This window comes from Kogia breviceps, chromosome 9 (assembly GCF_026419965.1).
Source record: "Kogia breviceps isolate mKogBre1 chromosome 9, mKogBre1 haplotype 1, whole genome shotgun sequence".
In the NCBI taxonomy this organism is placed as follows: domain Eukaryota; kingdom Metazoa; phylum Chordata; class Mammalia; order Artiodactyla; family Physeteridae; genus Kogia; species Kogia breviceps.
Window position 1 is genome coordinate 56,080,564 of NC_081318.1, and position 18,063 is coordinate 56,098,626.

At 39.6% G+C, this 18,063-nt stretch overlaps 1 protein-coding gene and 1 pseudogene across 10 annotated transcripts in view; one reads left to right on the top strand and one right to left on the bottom strand.

Moving 5' to 3' along the window:
- MTERF1 (mitochondrial transcription termination factor 1) overlaps positions 1 to 18,063 on the bottom strand; it is a 710,255-nt gene that overhangs the window by 219,379 nt on the left and 472,813 nt on the right. Inside the window, exon 11 of one of the 10 annotated variants that reach the window (XR_010842219.1) lies at positions 13,401 to 13,454. The exons of 8 other annotated variants lie outside the window; for them this stretch is intronic. The gene's annotated coding sequence lies outside the window, so the exon portion shown is untranslated. Of the gene's footprint in view, positions 1 to 13,400; positions 13,455 to 14,321; positions 15,639 to 18,063 lie in introns of those variants that run through there. One more of the 10 variants, XR_010842220.1, reaches the window with a different exon arrangement.
- Positions 1,783 to 16,061, top strand: LOC131762417 (cytochrome b5 pseudogene; annotated as a pseudogene).

The following is an 18,063-nucleotide window of genomic DNA, read 5'->3' on the forward strand; positions in this document are numbered from 1 at the left end:
GCCAGACCAGACTATTTGCAGTTTCCTGACCATGTACAGCTCCAAGCCTCTGTTCCTGCCTGTGCCGTTCCAACCACAGGAATGCCCTACTCAGCACCCGACACCCCCAGCCCCATTCACCCAGGAAAATCCTTTTTCTGTTTACGATCCAACTCAAGGGGCTCCTCTCTGGTGAAACATTTCCCATTCCACCCCTCAACCCCCCACCCTAGAACTGTGATAGGAAGGGCTGTCCATTGGATAGAGTATGGCAATATTTCCTGAGGTTCCTTTTATGCCCAGTTTCCAGGGTTCTTATATAAGTAGAACAAAGATCCATAGGGACTGGCGTTCCCCCTCTTTATGGTGAATTACATTTGTTTAACATGACTTCAAAGTTATTCGATACAAATCTATTCCTGCCATCAGTATAAACACAAGAATCTGGCATTGCAGAAGGGGCCTCCATCATGAGCTAGGGGAGGGAGGCTTAAAAGGTAAGAGCTAGCTCTGCCCCTTTCCATTTTCTTGTGCCTCGGGGCACTTGCCTTGCTGATGGTTAATGATCACCTTAGGCCCTGAAGCACAATGATGAGAGACCCCCAGTGACTGTTGCAACTTCAGACAAAGCTTTTGGTTTTTCCGCGTTTTTGGTGGAAGAGACATTCAGAAATCCTGTGAAAGGAAGGTAAAATCTTAGAGCTGGAAAGGGGGGGTCAGCGTGACATCTAATTCAGCTCTTTGCTTCCAAGAAAGACCCGAGGAGCTAACCAGTACCTCCCATTTTTAAAGGTCTGTGGAATGAAAAATCCTTTGTTCATCCAAGCCAGCACTTGTCAGCCCTCATTGGCAAGCAATTCCTGCGTCTCACTTCCTATCCTTGCCTGCCACCCACCTCCTTATCTCCTCTAACTCCATTTCCTGCCTCTAGGGTGACTGGTTTCATATCTCTAGTTTACTAGGACTGCTAGGAAGCAAGAGTGTTGCCTGAATATGCCAATTACATGCTTTCAGCTTGTGCCAGAGCCTTCCTCTGATTCCTGTTCTCAAAAGTGGGGGGGGGGCACATGGAAAGCCTCAAGTATAAACGCAGCTCTCTCTTGCAATTCGTTGAGGAAATGGAAGAGGTGTTCCCATCACACACCTGGGGGATGGATTTTGCTTTGCACAGCACAGCTGCCCTTCTGCAAACTGTTCCAAAGCCAGCCACTTTATTCCAAATTCCACTGCAAGTGTCTGTTAATATCTAGTGAGATGTTCAAAGCCAGTTAACCATCTACGAGTTTTGGGGGTGCTCTTTTTTGTGGATTCATTGAGTAACACAGACAAAAATGCTAACGTATGTTTCTGTTGCTAGGTCTTAGTCTTATCACAGTTTGAAACTGTAGAAAATCAATTACGTGCTTTGAATTATTCCCTTCCCTGGCACAGAAGCATTTCTTCGTTCTTTCCGGACAGTGAACACTTTGCAACATCTACCACTAACAGCCTGTTAGGATTCTCTGCTAAATTAATGTAGTACAAATAAACCGAACAGAAGCCTGGTGGAATGCTAAACACCCCCCCTGTCCTCTGTTGTGGCCTCCTTGCAGCTTGGGACCTTTCTGCCTTGCTGCTGCAACATCTGGACAGCATTCGGGTTATTTCTCAAGGACACAAGTGTGCACCTCCGGTGAATTTCAACTTTCAACATCTCTCTGGCTCTAATCTATATTTAATGTTGCATGACTGGTAGTCAAAGACGCTTCAGCTAAATATCAGGTTGGAATGAAAATGATCCTTGGGAGAACATTTGCTTCCAGCATGCGTCAGCAAAGTGTCTGTGACAGAGGCTTTCCCCAGAGATGTGTTGCCCACTCTCTTGCAGTAATAATAATTACGCCTTATGATTGCTGTGCCCACATAATCAAAGATCGCTTCATCAACTGTGATCCCGAGGGGAAGCTGCCTCTGCTCCTAACTGGATGTCAGTCACAGAGAGCAGCACCCCTAGGGATCCCCAATTTTTCGCTTGCCCTTTTTAGTCCCGTGTTGTTAGCATTGTGTTTCTTCATATTCTTCTCAATGCAAATGATGTGTAAATCATGCCCTCCAGAAGGCACACGTGGTGAGGGAGAGAGGGTGGGGAGGGAGGTGGGGTTGGTGTATTCTTCTCCCCCGGCCCCCCTCCCCAACCTACCACAGGGATTTCTCGCATGGAACATAATTACATCTGTGCCATATGGGCTCATTTATATTCTATTACAGGTTAAGCTAATACGACTCAGAAATATGCTAAAAATACCTCAAAGTATTCTAGAGCTGTCAAAACACTTGTCATTTCTTGCTCACCCTTTTGATTGCTAGTGTTTTTGTTTTTGTTGGGAGATTCAGAGAGCTAAGAAAGCATGCTGGCGTGCTGGTGTCCAGTCTATAAATATAGTTTAATTTCCTGTATTATTGCAATCTGTGGGCTTGCAAAGAAAAGATCTTTCTTTATAAACCTAGAATGGCCCCAAGACATGGGCACTGAAGCCCCTACACTTGTAGATTTTAATTTCCCAAGAGGTAGGAAATACAGATTTCAGATGTGTGGTTTTGTCAGCTTTAGAATATTTCTTGTCTTTGTTTGATGTAATTATTCACTGTGATAGAGAAACACCTGCAGCGGGCTGACACCAGAAAAGTGTGATGCTAGAGTGAGAAGAGTCGGTTTGAATGTCAGGCAAATCTTGCCAAGATTTTACATGTGGCATGAAAATGAGAAGTATAATCTGTAATGAGTAATGAGTTCAACAATGATTTACAAGGGCATGTTGGGTTGTTTTCATGCAGTGGTTAAAGTCCATCGACCCATTAATTTCTACCATCAGTTCAGAAAATTGGTGGGTCATGCCTGTGTAGACTCTTAAACTAATGGTTTGATTATGTTTCACTTTTTTAGTATTACTATCTTAACATGTTAGTGGAAATTAATAAAATCTGTCTTGGGAACAGAAGAGCAAGCACAAATATTTTACTTTTCCATGCTTGGCAAGCAGCATTTCCAAAGCATATATGGTGCTGATCATGCTATCGGCCATCAAATACACAGACCATTCTACTGAGAACTGAATTCACACAAACGCATACTTTTCCAATTTTCTAATAACTGTTCTATGTTATCTGGTTGAAGGAGTGGTTAAGACTGCCTGGTTCCAATCTCAAATTCTGCTACTCACTAGCTTGTTATCTTGGCAAATTCCATAATTTTCCCAGTTCCCCCATCTATAAAATGAACATAATATTAGCATATGCAAACTATTATATGTAGAATGGATAAACAAAATGGTCCTACTGTACAGCACAGGGAATTATATTCAATATCCTGTAATAAACATTATGAAAAAGAATGTATATAAATATATATATGTATAACTGAATTATTTTGCTGTACAGCCGAAATTAACACAACATTGTAAATCAACTATACCTCAATAAAATACATTTTTAAAAAATGAGCATAAGAACAGTAGCTCTCTCCATGAGATTTTTGGAAGTATTAAATGAGAAAATATAAGTAAAATACTAGGCACAGTGTCTTACATTTAGTAAATATTTGTTACTATTATTGTTGTTGATTTTAGCTTTAACATAAACAGCTTCTTTATATAGCTACAAGGCTCTTTTAACAAAAAATTATGTTTTTGTCAAAATCATGTTATTTCCTCAAACCTCCATTTATCTTAGAGCATGCAGGCCAGAGGTTCTTGGTACTTTTGGACTACACAGACAAGTTCTTACTTTAGAATCAACAGAAACTTCATAAATTGGCATGGGAAGAAATTAAAAAGTCAACATTAATAAACTGAAGAAAGTTTCTAGACTTGTATAATTTTGAAATATTTGTACATTTACAATTGTTCAGAATACAAAGTGTCTGAACTCATGCAATTGAAATGTTCCATTTAAATAAGAAGGTATTCCAGTTTATAGTGGGCACATGGTTGAACCACTAACTATAACCAAGTTTTTAGTTTTTGCTTCTTTCAATCCTTAATATAGAGCTATTTCAACATTTCGAAGGGGTGTGTGTGTGTGTGTGTGTGCGCGCGCTCATGCAGAGAATCTATACTGTAGATACATGCGCACAAAAGAACCTAATTTGGGGGTCTTCATTTACGTGTTCCTATCTAGCCTCATGGCCGTGGGTAAGTCATGTGCCTTCCTAGTCTGTAAGATTGGGCTCTTGATTATCTCTCAGGTCTTTTCTCCTTTCAGGCCGCTTATACTACCATAAAAGTGGAATTTTAAAAATTAGAATTATTATAAAAAGGACTATAAGTTGCCTAGATACCTCAAACTTATATTTTTGAATGAAGATCTACTATAAACTTGATGTAGAAATAGGAGTCTTCTTTTTCATTAGCCTTGACTTTCTGGTTAGGGATAGAGACAAAGACAAAACAAGATACGGGCAATATTTTACAGGAGGAGCAACCTCATCTCCTTCCCAGGCTGCAGGCACTAGGTTTTTGGACAAGGGTGCCAAAGATTTAAAAGGTGCAGTAGCCAGGGAAACAGCAGTGAGACGCTACAGCCTCATGACTTTTGAAATGTCATGTTTAAAACTAGTATTTTTCAGCTTTCAGAAAATGTTTTCTTCCTCTCAAAATTACCCCCAGAGACTTTTCTGCAGAGAAGATTAGACACACAAACTTTTGATGGTTAAAGTTTAGTCGTACTTTCTTTTTAGTTTTCTTCTGTCAACTGTATTGTAAATTGCCTTACAGTAAAAATAAAAGTTTTCCTCTTTAACCTTACATGTTAAAAATAAAATAAATCTTTAAAATGGTAAATGGAATTTGTTTCTCAGGCTGGGTCAGTGTGAGATTAATGTGTTCCAAAATGTCATATAGTTCGACCCTAAATCTTTTCTTAGAATATCTTCCCTAACCTATTCCTCTATTGTCAACATGAGACTACACAGGGTGTTCAAGATAAGGGCTGGTAGAAATCTATTCTACTGAGAGTCAAAAGGAGGTCTTTTTCTTTTCCCATATAGTTACCCTTAATAGGTCAGGAAAAAAATTCTCTGGGAAAAGCTGGAAGTAAAGGTGAAACAACATAAGACAACCGCCAGGTTAACAAACACTGATATTTATTTGTTCCTGGTAGGGAAGGAGTGTGTATGTGTTAATTACTTAATTACAGATTTTAAATTAACTGCATTCTCTTTAAAAATCCCCAATCACAAGTGACAAAGACCCCCCCACACCCCATCAGAAGCCTTGTTCTCCCAACTTAGCTTTAAATGGCAGCAGCTCTACACAAGTGACCTAAGTTATAGCCATTCTGGCTCTCCACGCAAGATCTAGATGCTTAAAGCTTTAGAAATATAGCTATGTGTTCCCGTATCCTCTGTAAAATATATTTGTCCTATCTAGAAGGAAAGATCATTTCAAATGTGAACATCCATTTATAGAACTTTTGGAAGAAAAGCAAATTCCTAGAGTCCCAATTGACTAAAAAAAATCTATTGTATGAAAAAAATCCTCTGAAGATAAAAGAAAATTTAAACTTTAACCACAAAATTGTGTCAAATTTCACGTAAACTATCATCCAGAAGACAGTGGAAAATCTGGGAGCTATGACTAAATTTTTTTTTTTGAAAAATACTCAGGAAGTTTAATGCACTGGAATTATAATGTTACTCTCTTGTTTATTCTCTTTTTTTTAATTCTTTTTTTATTCTCTTTTTATTATTTTTAAATTTTTAAATTTTTTTATTTTTTTAAACATCTTTATTGGAGTATAACTGTTTTACAATAGTGTGTTAGTTTTTCCTTTACAACAAAGTGAATCAGTCATACATATACATATTTATTCTCTTTTTAAAATAAGTTTTTTCTTGGCTTTTTTGTAGGAAATTTAGAAAAATCACAAATGATACAAGGAAAAAAATAAATTTCACATCGAGATAAACCCCATTGACATTTTATCTCCTTCTAGTCTTTTCTCTATGTGTAAAGATATATTTTCAAGTAATTAGATTGTACTGCATATAAAATTATATATCTTAGATTTCCCCCCTTGGCATTCTTTTATCATTTCCTCATATCTTTAAATACCTTTCCAAAATTTTGTTTTTAATGATTGCATAATATTTCATTGCACAGTTATATCATAACTCTGTTTACATTAATTTGCCATTTGAGATTTTACCTTCTCGATGATTTCAATACTGCAATGAATGATCCTTCCAATGTCTTGGGTTCTCAGATCCCTGATCGTTTTTCCCTTGTGGTGGTGCCCTCCCTCCTGCAGTCACCCACTCCCATGGGCAGACCCTGCAAGGGCATGTCATTCCCACTCTCTCAATATCATATATCCCACCCTGACCAACATCTCTTGACTTTTTGGATCTCCCCCTTTAGTATTCTGACTGTAATTCTTTGACCCCCCCCCCCACTGGGACCTCCAATTCTAACACTTTTTCACTCTCTCTTACTCCTTTCATGTCCAGACTCCTCTTTACCCAGCTGAATTCCATCCACAACAATCACTCTCATTGTGCACACCTTCAAATTCCTTGCCCCTCTCCTGTTCTGTCATGTTGTTTGGTGAAACCATAATGCTGCTTAAATCCAACTCTTTGCCTATGCTGTACAGGGACCTGGGTAACTTATCATGGCTGGAGAAGAACATGACTGTGCTGATTGGTCTCACTTCAAATACAGAAGCACAAACTCAGTGAACCCTTACTGCTCACAGTAACCATTCTATACCTCTCTAGTCCATTTGCTCACTATTCACCACCTATGTGACATCATCTCTCTCCTCAAACCTCCCATGTCTTTTCCCCCCATCTTTATCATCTTAGCCGACGATATTGCATCCTACTTTACTGAGAAAACTGAAGAGATTAGAAAAGAACTTCCACCAACTCTTACAATATCATCTCCACCCTCACATCTGCCCCCTCATACATTACTGTCCTACCTGCTATCAAAGATGAGGTATCCATGCTCCTAACTAAAGCCAGCCCCTCCATCTGTGCACTACATCCCATCCTTTCTCACTTACTTGCTTTACCAGTTGTTCTTTCTCTCTCCTATATTATCAGGATGTTGATTCTCTACTGGATCATTTCCAGTAGCATACAAACATGCTGTTCTTCTGCCACCTTCATTTTGTAAGCTATCATCTCATTTCTTTGGGTACTTGCAGCAAAATTTGTTAAAAGGGATGTCTTGACTTGCCATTTCTGATTCTTCTCCTTCCATTCTCTCCTGAATCCTCTCTCATCAAATGTTTGCCTCCTTCCACTACTTCACTGAAACTGCTGTTGTAAGATCATGAATGACCTCCCTGTTGCTAAATCCAATGGTCAGTTCTCACTTCTCACTTTTTTCAACCTTTCTTTGTTTGGCTTCTGGGATACCACACTCTCTTGGATTTCCTTCTACCTTACTAGTTGTTTCTTCTCAGTCTTACTGGTTTTTCCTTTCCCACCTGATCTCTTAATACTGAGATCCCTGGTGTCTGAGTTCTTGGTCCTCTTTTCTTCTCCACCTACACTTCCTTGATAATCCTATCTAAACTCATGACTTTAAATACCACTTAAATGCCTAGGACTCTTAAATTCATCTCTTCATCCCAGACCTCTCCCCTGATCTCCAGGCTCACATATAGTTACCCAACATATTGTCATTTTGTTGTCACAAACTGAACATGCCCAAAACTGAACTCTTGACATGGCCCCTGCCCTTGCATCCTCTGCAGCTGTTCGCATCTCACTTAATGGCAACACAGTCTTCCTGGGGCTCAGACAAAACTTTGGCAGCATCCCTGACTTTTAGTTTTCTCATACCCTGTATCCAATTCATCAGAAAATTTCTTCCTCTACCTTTGTCATACATCCAGAACCTGACCATTTCTCAATTCCACCTCTGCCACCACCTTGTTCTGCACCACCATTACCAGCTTCTTAACCTATTTCCCTGTTTCCATCCTCAGACCTTCCACCTTCTATTCTCAGCACAACAGCCAGATTTATATCCAAATCTGATCAGATTACGTCTCTGCTCAGAGTCTCCTAAGACTTCCCCAGTTCAGTCAGAGTGGAAGCCAGAGTCCTTACAATGGTCTTCTGGGTGCTATGTGTTCTGACCCCAGTTCCCTAGCTGAGCCTTCTTTTTCTCCTTCTCCCCCCTAAATTCACTCCCCTCCAGCCACACTGGTCTCCTTGCTGTTCCTCAAACATGCCCCGTAAACTCCTACCTCAGGGCCTTTGCCGTGGCTGTGACTTTTGCCTGAAAAACCTTTCTAATCTTTATGCACATGTCACCTTCTCAATAAAGACTGCCCCCACCAGCACCCTAATTTTATACTGCACCTTCAACATCTCCTGTTCTCCTTATCCTCCTTACCATGTTTTCTCATTTTTTCCCCCCATATCGTGTATGGGAAAGTTTCCTGTATCACATAGGAAGCTTCTTAACAAGCTATGTAATTTTTTATTTATTACATTTGTGTTTATTCTCAGCAGTCCCATCTGAAATGTAAGTTCTCACGGTGTCAGGGGATTCATTTTGTTCACTGAGATATGCTAAGTGCTGAGAAAAATGTCTGGCACATAATAAGTGTTTGATAAATATTTGTTCAAAAACTTTAATAAATAAGCCTACTATATAGAAGAGGCAACATTTTAAATGTTAATCTTCTTACTTCAGCCCACATTTGTTTTGAAAAACTTGCTCTCTGAGTTCAAGTGTAATTTCTAACTCTGGTGTAGAACACTTTACTTGAAGCTTCACCTTTACATTCTATGGAGAGGATGACTTTCAGAAATGTTTTGATGATGGATGAAATAAGAAAGAATAGCCAGGCACACTGAAAAGTCAAGTGAAGAATTATGACAACCATCTGGATATTTCAGCGACATGAACTCCAGTGAGGAACCCCTGTCATCCAGTGGAATATATGACTCCAGGCAGAAACACTTTAATTTGTGAATTGGAGCATGCAGGGTGGTGGGTTAGAATGGGCATGATGGAGGGTTGATCATGAAAAGGAAGTGGCAAGTAAAATGGAAGGAAAATAGATGTGTTAGAAAAGGCATCAAGTACCCAACCCTTGTAACTGACCACACATATGGTTACATGCTGGCAATGCCTGTGTTTATCTGACCGATGAGATTGTGATGCGCACTTACTGTACAACATCGAAAGGATGGCATTTCTCTTTTGCTCAGATCTGAACTATTTTGTTGGTTTTGAACTTACAGTGAGAATCAAACTGTACAAAGTTTGCTTAAACTTTTCCCCCACCCCATGAGCTCATGCTACTACAAACCTGTTGGGAAAACAGATTGAAAAGATTTAAAGAGATCCTTTTCAAGTATGAAGGCATTCGAATCCGGTCACGGGGACAGGCGCAGCAACCACTAAACAAACGTGTGCATTAGTTCAGGGGCACTCAGAAACAGGGCTCAACCCACCTGGAAGGATTTTGCAAAGGAAAGGCGGTTCCTGCAGAAGAGGGAAGCAAAACTGCTCATGGAAAACCAGCCATGTGTGGGCACACTGCTCTGCAGCCATTTAAAATCTTTTCCTCCTCATCTGCTTTAATCAGTTCCCTATTAGATATTTTTCCCAGTTGATTTTCAGTGTTGAGAAAAATTACTTTATCCTTTAGTGGAGGGGGCGGGGGTGGATACAGGCAGGAGTGAGGGATAGGGGAATCAAGAAGAGTAGCCATTCTCATTCCTGAACAGTACTATGGTACTTGTTTGGGAAAAATAAAGGAAAAGAAAAGAAAGTTTTTACCAAGGTCCCAGCAAGGATGCTCGGGCTTCAGAAGGGCAGCAGGCAGCCAGGGGAGCAGAGTACAGGTATTTTCAGGAAAACAGAGAAAACTGACAGATGAGGAAAGGAAGGTAGAGAATGCTGAGATGTGTGTATGTTTGGGGAATACTGCAATTTTCTATAGAATGGTCAGACAACGGTTTATTGAGAAGGTAGCATTGAGCCAATACCTAAAGGGGGAGAGGTCTTAAGTTGTAGGGAGGAAGAACATTCTAAGTAGAGGAAACAGCAATGTCTTCGGAATGGAAACACACATAGTGGGTTTGAAGAACATCATGGATGTAGTGTGGGTGGAGCTGAGTGACTCTGCTTTATTTCTCCTTATAACACTCATCATCATCTGCCATGCTACATGTTTTCTTATTGATTTGTTTATTGTTCGTACCCCCAAGCATCTAGAATAGTGCCAGGCACATAGTAGGCACTGTGGTAGGTGCTGTGCTTTGCCACTCAGATTCCTCTCCAGGAGTGAAGACTACTGGAAGTACTGCCAAAAGACAGCTCTCATGGGAGGTTGCCTATAGCTTAGAAAATTGCATGAGGTCACCTCTTCTTCCCATCCTCAAAGATTGATCAGTGCAGAGGTATAAAGCCTGGATGCCATGCTCCGCCTTGGGACAACTCTGAAGGGCCACCTAAGCTCCAGACCTTTCCATGGGGTTGGCTGAAGCCTTCCTTGAGACTGTATCAGAGCTCCGCTTTACCTTCTGCCCAGTTCTGCTTCCTTCCACTCCTTTCTACAGGTGTGGATTTCAGGAACACTCTCTATTTGACATGCTGCTCTGCTAAGCTCTGTCTCATAGTCTGTTTTCTGGGGAACCCCACCTGAGATGGGGTCAGGAGTAGCACTGAGAAAATAGATGCTTAAATGGAATTTTGGAGGCAAACCACCTGCCAACCAACAGGGAATGAGGACTCCAACATGGATGGTATGTGGTATGTCTCTCACACGAGGTAGCAGTGCAATTGTTAAAACTTTTTTTTTTTTTTTTTTTTTTGCGGTATGCGGGCCTCTCACTGCTGTGGCCTCTCCCGTTGCGGAGCACAGGCTCCTAACGCGCAGGCTCAGCGGCCATGGCTCACGGGCCCAGCCGCTCCGCGGCATGTGGGATCTTCTCGGATTGGGGCACGAACCCGCGTCCCCTGAAAAGGCAGGCGGACTCTCAACCACTGTGCCACCAGGGAAGCCCGTTAAAATTTTTATTGATGGTAAATCAGGATGGTATACTAGTGAAAAATAAATGCATTCGTTGGCACATTGTATAGGCATTTGAGAAGTATGGGAGCAATCATATCTATAAGGACTTTGGAATTGAGTGGTAATTATTGCTAAGCTCAATTAACACTCGGGAAAAGATTTTTTTTTTAATGCTGGGGGCAATTATTCAGCAATTAAAAGTCAAGTTTGAAAGCCAAGGGGCCTCCTTGATAGCATATAAATAATCTCCCATTTCTTGCAGTGGAACAGTATAAAAAGCTGAGCAACAGGGTTAAGACTTAATTGTAAAAGCAGACAAGCTCCTTTGAATATAAACTCCCAACCAAGCGGGGTCTTCTATCCCAAGGTCAGGACTTTCATTGTTAGAGAATGGACCCTGACACATGGGATGGGACTTCTAGGTTAATGCACCTGAAACCTTAATCCTTAGCTTCAGTGTGTTCTGGTAAAGGGCTAACAACTGGCTCTCCAATATATTTCTTGGACACACTTTTAAGCTTATTGCTTGTCATTATTATTTTCTCCATCACTTTCTCTGTCTGGACAATCAAGAAAACAATAAATTAAGCCCTGATTCTCTCATTTCTATGGGATAAATACTCCCACCATGGCCACTTTCAGTGTGACATCACTGAACATGGAGTTGAGAAAAGCTGCTCATTAGCATCCCATTACATATATTTCTGCCATACATATACAATAGATGTAAATAACCTCAAGAGCATAAATAACAGTAAAATACAGTAAAATCACTAGGAAATGATGAGTTTTGAGTATTTATCACCTTTGTTTTATGTTTAATTTAACTGTACGTTTTTATAATCTTGTTAATAATAATGGGTGTTTTTACAACTGGTTGACAAAATTCCTGAAAATTGAAGAATCGGCTCTTGAGAGCAGGAGCAAAGTGGTATAGAATTTTAACTCGATTGAATTGCATCAAAGGATCTGGTATTAAACCAAGTCTTCAAAACTTACTAGGGTCTAACACATTAAGACTCTGCATTTTTTTTAATATAGTTAATGAATCCATGAATGAGAATGGTAGAGTATAAATTGACTAATCCCTTAGGCTACCATTTTGCCAACTTTAGTTAGGAAATAACTGAGTTTTAAACTACACATACATTTTTAAGAATCTGTCATCTTTTTACATATGCAAGAATCAATTCAATTCCCTTAAACAAAAGAACACAACAATTATTCTCTTTTCACCTAAATTTTGCCAACAGCAATGACTTCTCAGCAACAGAATCCCTGCAGTTGGTTAGGGATTATTTTACAATGTGACAAAAGATTGCAATATAAAATTTGTTCCAATTAACATTCTTAAAATGTTTGCCTGCTAGAGAAAGAACTTCTCTTTAAAGTACTATGGATTTTCTTTTAACATGTTTTAGTTTAAACTTCCTGTTTCAGCTTAATGGAGCTGGCCCTAAATAGAGTGGGATGGAGCCAGGAAATCTGGTATAAGACAGAAACTAGTGTGACCATACCCTTAGGTTGCAAAACTAAATCTTCAACAATGAAAACTCTGAAGTTATTTATTATTGTCCTATGTTTTATTTGAACATTTCTTCGCTGATCTATAGAGTTGTATAATCATTCATTCATTACTTTAATAAATATTTGTAGAATGCTCACTTTGTGCAAGGTACTATTATTATCCAGAGTCAACCTAAATAAAGAGGTAAACGGAGGCAAGCTCGAATAACCAGAAATCAAATTTATTTGGCAATAACAGAGGAATTGCAATTCAGGAAATGCCAACTACAACAAGCTGCAGGTGAGTCTGTGGAAGGTTTGGGGTGGCCTCTATCTATGAGTGAGGAGTGCAAAGAGGGTGCGTCCAGACAGAGTCCAAGTGGTAAGTTCATTCACTTGAGGATGGGGAGAGATGCTTGGCGGATGTTCCTTGGTCAGAAGAGAAGTTCTGGTTTTCTGTCAGTCAGGCATTCACAAGAAATCAGTCTCTCAATTCCTAAGTTTCATTTTCCTGAGGGCACATGCCTGAGATTCTTCTTTTTACATCCTCTGGTTCCATTTTAGATTGAAATTATTTCACACTAGAAATATAGTGTCTACTTTGTGGCTTTCCAGAGCAGATCTTTCAGCTCTCACAAACAGGGTAAAAACTACTGAGCTGTAGCCCATTTTCCACTTTGTAAGGAAGATGAACACCTCCTGAATGAAGCTCTTCTAGCAGCCTGTGGTCCTACCGGAGCTGGACGAGAAGGAGGCTTGATGTCAACCTCACCAGTGGGGTAAGTTCGCATTTCCAAAGAATTTCTTTACCATCCTGCTATCCTCTTCTCCCCAGCACCGGGGAGTCTTCAAGAAGGTGCTCTGAATAGCAAGTTTAGGGAAAGAAAGTGAAGGAGGGAAGGTTCTGCTGGGGCTCTTTTTCCTGGTTGAAGAGGTGATGTTGGCTAGCCCGAGTGTGAAGTGAAAAATTATGAAAAGCAAGAGTAAACAAGATGGAATAGTGAGACAGCTTCCCTAGTTTTTCAGAGGTAACATTTCATGCTACAGTTTTATTCTATTAAAAAATTTTTAATTGAGGTACAATAATCAACATATAACGTATTCATTTCAGGTATACAATGTTATGATTCTATACTTGCATAGACTACAAAATGCTCACCACAAATAAGTCTAGTTAGCATCAGTTACCTTACATAGTTAAAAAAAATTTCTTGTGATGAGAACTTTTAAGATTTACACTCTTGGCAACTTTCAAGTATGCAATAGAGTATTATTAACTACAGTCACCATGCTGTATGTTACATTGCCATGACTTATTTATTTTATAACTGGAAGTTTGTAGCTTTTGACCCCTTTCACCCACTTTACTCCCCAACCCCCTAGTCCACTACCACCGTGGGCCTCCGGTAACCACCAATCTGTTTTCTGTGTCTATGAGTTCAGTTTTTGAGGTTTTTTTTTTTTAGATTCCACATATAAGTGAGACCATATGGTATTTGTCTTTCTCTGTCTGACTTATTTCACTTAGCATAATGCCCTTAAGGTCCATCCGTGTTGGCACAAATGGAAAGATTTCATTCTTTTTTATGGCTGAATAACATTCCATTGTGTATATGTGTGTATATATAGTGTGTGTGTATATATACATATTTTTTTCTTTAACCATTAATTTGTCAGTGAACGCTTAGGTTGTTTCCATATCTTAGCTATTGTAAATAATTCTGCAATGAACATGAGGGCACATATATCTTTTTGAATTAGTGTTTTTCTTTTCTTTGGATAAATACCCAGAAATAGTAGAATTGCTGGATCATATGGTAGTTCTATTTTTAATTTTTTGAGGTATTTCCATACTGTTTTCCATAGTGACTGCACTAATTTACATCCTGCCCAACAGTGCACAAGGGTTCCCTTTTCTCCACCTCCTTGACAGCACATGTTATTTCTTGTCTTTTTGATAATAGCTGTTCTAACAGGTGTTAGGTGATATCTCATTGTGGTTTTGATTTGCATTTCCCTGATGAGTAGTGATGTAGAGCATCTTTTCATGGCCAGCTGTATGTCTTTGGAAAAATGTCTATTCAGATCTTTTGCCCATTTTTCAATCTGATTGTTTTCTTGCTATTGAGTTGTATGAATTCTTCATATATTTTGGACTTTTAAATATATATATATTAAATTTACAAAATGTCAAACATCGTCTTTTTCTAGTGTTTACAAAATCTACTACAAATCTAAAATACTAATGAATATAATGAGTCTTGGGCTAATAGAGTCATTGACTTTCTCCAGTATTATGAGTGATTAAAAACTGATTTTATTAAACTAAGCAAGAAATAAAAGGAAAGAAATGTTAAGAGCTGATATTTCCTATTGCCAACATCACACCCAGTTAAGACCCTTTGCAGTTGCTATTCCTGCCTGGAGCACTCTTGCCCCTGATCATCTTTGCACAATTAGCTCCATTTAGGTCGCAGTTCAAAGGGTACTTTTCAGAGAGGCCTTCCTTGACAACCTGATAGAAAGTAGCTTCATGCTCCACCATAGCACCCTTCTTTCATTTATTTGTAGCAATTAGGTTTTTCCAGAATGGATTTGTTCATTTTATTTGTTTGCTGGCTGATTTTTGTGTCTTTTCTCTCAACCAACTGGAAAGAATGCAGAGCCCTTGTCTACTTTGTTCACTGCTACCTCCTTCGTGCTTGTCTGGCACATAATAAGAGCTCTGTGATTAGTTTTTGAACAAATATATAAGTGAATGGGCATATTTAATTGCTTTGGATTTCTGTGGTATATTCCTCATTGGGAGTCTCACGATGGATCCTAACATTTAGATGATGTATGCTTGGCTTCTGTACTTAACATTTTGAATGCTGAGCCAGCTACTTACTGATTGTCATTGTCCATTTAAAAACATTAAGGGGGCCCAGGCGCGGAGCCGGGCCGCAGGGAATGTCCCGGCACAAGTTCGCGGAGATGCCGGCTGTACTCAGCCCGGCTCCGCTGCTCTCTTTAGGGCCTGAGGCTCGCCGTGCTCCGAAATTGCCGAGGAGGCCGACGAAGCCGTGAAGTACTACATCCTGGAAGAGATCCAGAAGCACAACCGCAGCAAGAGCGCCTGGCTGATCCTGCATTACAAGGAGTACGATTTGAGCAAATTTTTGGAGGAGCACCCTGCTGGGGGAGAATTCTTAAGGAACAAGCTGGAGGTGATGCTACTGAAAACTTTGAGGGTGTCGGACACTCTACGGATGCTGGAGAATTGTCCAAAACGTTTATCGCTTGGGAGCTCATCTGGATGACAGGTCAAAGATAACCAAGCTTTCGGAAACTCTTATTACTACTATTGATTCTAATTCCAGCTGGTGGACCAATTGGGTGATCCCAGCTATCTCAGCACTGGTTGTAGCCCTGATGTATCACTTCTACACATCGGAACACTAAACACGTTCTCAGAAGCCAGTGGAAGAAAAGACTGCTTTGGTCCGGGGAGAAAGGAGCCACCGTTAACTGTTTCAACTGACAGAACCCTTCACCTGAAAATGATTTGAATACACCTGTTTTCCTTTCCTCCTACATCAGACACAAAGCAAACCAAAAAGAACTATTCTTTCTATTCCTGAACTTTTAGAGTGTGCCTTTTTATTCATCAGCTTTGTTTTGATGTTCTACCACTGTGTCATTTGCTTATTGTGGGCACAATCTTTTAAAACATACCACCATGTTTGGCTGTCTATTTGATATGTAATTGTCTTTAATGTTTGGAATCTGATTATTTGGCGGTCATTTAATGTGCTAATCTTTCAGATCCAAGTTGTCTGTCTGATGTGAGCAGGGGCGTCCTTGGATCTCTTCTTGTGCTGCTTCATCAAATTGAATAAACAGGTATTGCATGCTTCTGGTGTACTTTTTGTTTTGTTTTTTTCCAAGGAAATTAAGGAAAGCCCAGAAATAATAGCTTAAAGATTTCTAATAATTGTTCTACTTGAACAATCATATAGATGATAAAAAGAGAAAGTGGCCTGCAAGACCTAGAAAAGATACTCCATCTTTTCTTTGATTAAAAACACCAGCAACCGGCTTCCCTGGTGGCGCAGTGGTTGAGAGTCCGCCTGCTGATGCAGGGGACATGGGTTCGTGCCCCCGTCCGGGAAGATCCCACGTGCCACGGAGCGGCTGGGCCCGTGAGCCATGGCTGCTGAGCCTGCACGTCCGGAGCCTGTGCTCCGCAACGGGAGAGGCCACGACAGTGAGAGGCCCACGTACCACAAAAAAACAAAACAAAACAAAAAAACCACCAGCAACATCAACAAAAGCCTGTGAACCATTACCACTGTCCCTTCGCTCAGCTTAAACATGTCATTCTGAAGAGATTCTCAGTTATACAGGTCCTCAGGTTTTACAGACTCCTCCTTCAGAGTTGAAAACTGTTTACATGCTCCTATAAAGAAATATTGACTCCCTAATTTGTAAAAACACATATTTGAAAGAGATTGTGGGACATTTGGAATCTGATTTTTGAAGAAATTTAGCTCTGGTGTTGGGCCATGAAGAACTCTGGTGTGGACAGATTCAGTGGACTGGTTCAGTCATTCCATATTTGTTTATTATTCTCTGCCCAGTGCTTTTTTCCTTTAAATATTGAAACTTGAGAGATGAATTTATAGACTTCAAGTATTTTGTAGTTAGCGATGATTGTCCATTGGCCTGCTAGCCAACTGATGAGCCATGGAGTTCTTCAGAAATAACTAAACACATTGGAAAGTAATTTGTTTAAATTACAGAGAATAGATTTTTATAATCAATGACATGTATCACCCTCTGCCTTTTTTGTCACTGGAAATTAGAGTGAATGTAGGAGGGCAGTGGGGCAGCTGTCTCTATCACATGGGAAAATACATTGCAGAGGAATCCTTTGTTTAGATTTTAATAAACATAAGCCTGGAACAAAAAAAATTTTTTTTAATAAAAAAATAAAAATATTAAGGGATTTGTTACTATGATCAGGTTTGTTTTAAACTTTTATAGATCAAGATTTTCACTGAATAGTGCCTGTCTCTTCAAAATATTTATAGAGTTTGTATCTTCTGTCTTACAGTGTTATCACTTTATTTGGACTGATAATTTGAAATTAGAAACTTTGTTTTACATAGCTGTTTATCTTGTATATAGCTTGGGTTTCATATGTATGGACTACATAAATAATAAGAGATGTATAAGTGATCATGAGACATATGACTTAAGCCTACAGGGATATGTTACTTTTGTATCCAAATAAATGAGTTTGGGCTAAGAGGTCCAGTAAGTGGCTAAAACTTAGTCTAATCTAAAATAGACAAGTTATAATTAATAATATCACCTGTAAAGCTGCTTGAATTAGGCATGTCTTGCTTCACTGTTATTATACCACTGTGATATCTCAAACAGCAGACTCTATACGTCCATATTAGCAGAAAGTTTAGTGTTCGCTAGGGTTGCCCACGTTGAATATTTCTAAAAACCCTGGAGGAAAACTCTTATTTCTCACAGTTCTCTCATTGTCGCTTGTCTTCA